Raw genomic sequence first — 2,500 nt, 5'->3', positions numbered from 1 at the left:
AAATGCCAATGAACAACTGCAAAGGGCATTGAGCATGTACGTCCTGCTGCCATCCACATTACAGTGTATAGCTGCAAGGTGTTTAACATGAAGCGATACACTGGGGACCGGGCAGTGCGAGTAGCAAACTATATTGCGGGGGTTGCAGTTAGGCAACACTACACTAATTTAACGCGTCGTATGACAATTACAGAGCAGGTTAAGGCCCAACGTGTGTTGGGTTAAGGCCCAACGTGTGTTGGGTTAAGGCCCAACGTGTGTTGGGTTAAGGCCCAACGTGTGTTGGGTTAAGGCCCAACGTGTGTTGGGTTAAGGCCCAACGTGTGTTGGGTTAAGGCCCAACGTGTGTTGGGTTAAGGCCCAACGTGTGTTGGGTTAAGGCCCAACGTGTGTTGGGTTAAGGCCCAACGTGTGTTGGGTTAAGGCCCAACGTGTGTTGGGTTAAGGCCCAACGTGTGTTGGGTTAAGGCCCAACGTGTGTTGGGTTAAGGCCCAACGTGTGTTGGGTTAAGGCCCAACGTGTGTTGGGTTAAGGCCCAACATAGGTTGGGTTAAGGCCCAACATAGGTTGGGTTAAGGCCCAACATAGGTTGGGTTAAGGCGCAACATAGGTTGGGTTAAGGCGCAACATAGGTTGGGTTAAGGCGCAACATAGGTTGGGTTAAGGCGCAACATAGGTTGGGTTAAGGCGCAACATAGGTTGGGTTAAGGCGCAACATAGGTTGGGTTAAGGCGCAACATAGGTTGGGTTAAGGCCCAACATAGGTTGGGTTAAGGCGCAACATAGGTTGGGTTAAGGCGCAACATAGGTTGGGTTAAGGCGCAACATAGGTTGGGTTAAGGCGCAACATAGGTTGGGTTAAGGCGCAACATAGGTTGGGTTAAGGCGCAACATAGGTTGGGTTAAGGCGCAACATAGGTTAGGTTAAGGCGCAACATAGGTTAGGTTAAGGCGCAACATAGGTTAGGTTAAGGCGCAACATAGGTTAGGTTAAGGCGCAACATAGGTTAGGTTAAGGCGCAACATAGGTTAGGTTAAGGCGCAACATAGGTTAGGTTAAGGCGCAACATAGGTTAGGTTAAGGCGCAACATAGGTTAGGTTAAGGCGCAACATAGGTTAGGTTAAGGCGCAACATAGGTTAGGTTAAGGCGCAACATAGGTTAGGTTAAGGCGCAACATAGGTTAGGTTAAGGCGCAACATAGGTTAGGTTAAGGCGCAACATAGGTTAGGTTAAGGCGCAACATAGGTTAGGTTAAGGCGCAACATAGGTTAGGTTAAGGCGCAACATAGGTTAGGTTAAGGCGCAACATAGGTTAGGTTAAGGCGCAACATAGGTTAGGTTAAGGCGCAACATAGGTTAGGTTAAGGCGCAACATAGGTTAGGTTAAGGCGCAACATAGGTTAGGTTAAGGCGCAACATAGGTTAGGTTAAGGCGCAACATAGGTTAGGTTGAGGCACAATATAGGTTAGGTTGAGGTACCGTATAGGTTAGGTTAAGGTACAGTATAGTTTAGGTTAAGGTACAGTATAGTTTAGGTTAAGGTACAGTATAGTTTAGGTTAAGGTACAGTATAGTTTAGGTTAAGGTACAGTATAGTTTAGGTTAAGGTACAGTATAGTTTAGGTTAAGGTACAGTATAGTTTAGGTTAAGGTACACATTGTTGTATGGAAAGGTGTAATGGGGGGGGGGGGGGGGGGCGGCCGGTCGGTTTGTTGATTGTGATTATAGTAAGTGGATGCCTGCGGCATCATCTGATTTGCCACGTCAGGATGCACCTTTGGCTCATGACAGGCGGCGCTCCGATTCCATGCTTGTGGCAGACCTGTGTCTTTCATTCCTGCCATTGTTTGTGTGCTGTGAGAGGAGGCAGTATTGTGATGTTGGGTGCACCCCTGTGTAGGACATGTGTGGGTGTTGGTGGCTTAGCTGAGCAATGGTGGTTGTCGGGGGGGTGGGATATTCCGTTTTCTGAGTGGACCTCCCAGTCTGGTTATGACAGTGTGGATTGTCTCATGTGGCGGAGAGGATGCACTGGGTGTTGTTCCATGCTGGTGCTTACATATTGTCTGTGTGCGTGTTACAGGCGGAGAGTAGTGCGTGATAAGAGTGTGTGGCTGCCGTGTGGTTGTGATTGTGAGCAGAGTCTTTCAGCATGTATACGGACAGTTGTATATATTATCTGTATTCTGATGGGTCTATGTATTACTAATCAGCGCCGTGTATACGTTTAATCCGGTTCCAGTCGAAACTGTTGTATCTCTGTACATTAGTGACACGGCGAGCGCGCTATGTAGCTACTCGTCTCGGCAGCTTCCACCGGTGTATGGCAAATGATTATAAGCAATGAGTCGAGTCGTCAATACCGATAGTGTGACGTCACATGTCTGGGGTGGGGGACGCTGCGCCCTTCCGGTGGGTCATGGCCTAGAAAGACGCTCCCCACGCAGGGGGGCTTGGACTGTCATAAACTCTTCCGAGTAATATACTTGCCGTA

The sequence above is a fragment of the Schistocerca serialis genome, unplaced genomic scaffold (assembly GCF_023864345.2).
Source record: "Schistocerca serialis cubense isolate TAMUIC-IGC-003099 unplaced genomic scaffold, iqSchSeri2.2 HiC_scaffold_1086, whole genome shotgun sequence".
NCBI lineage: Eukaryota > Metazoa > Arthropoda > Insecta > Orthoptera > Acrididae > Schistocerca > Schistocerca serialis.
Note: the sequence above shows the minus strand (reverse complement) of the source record.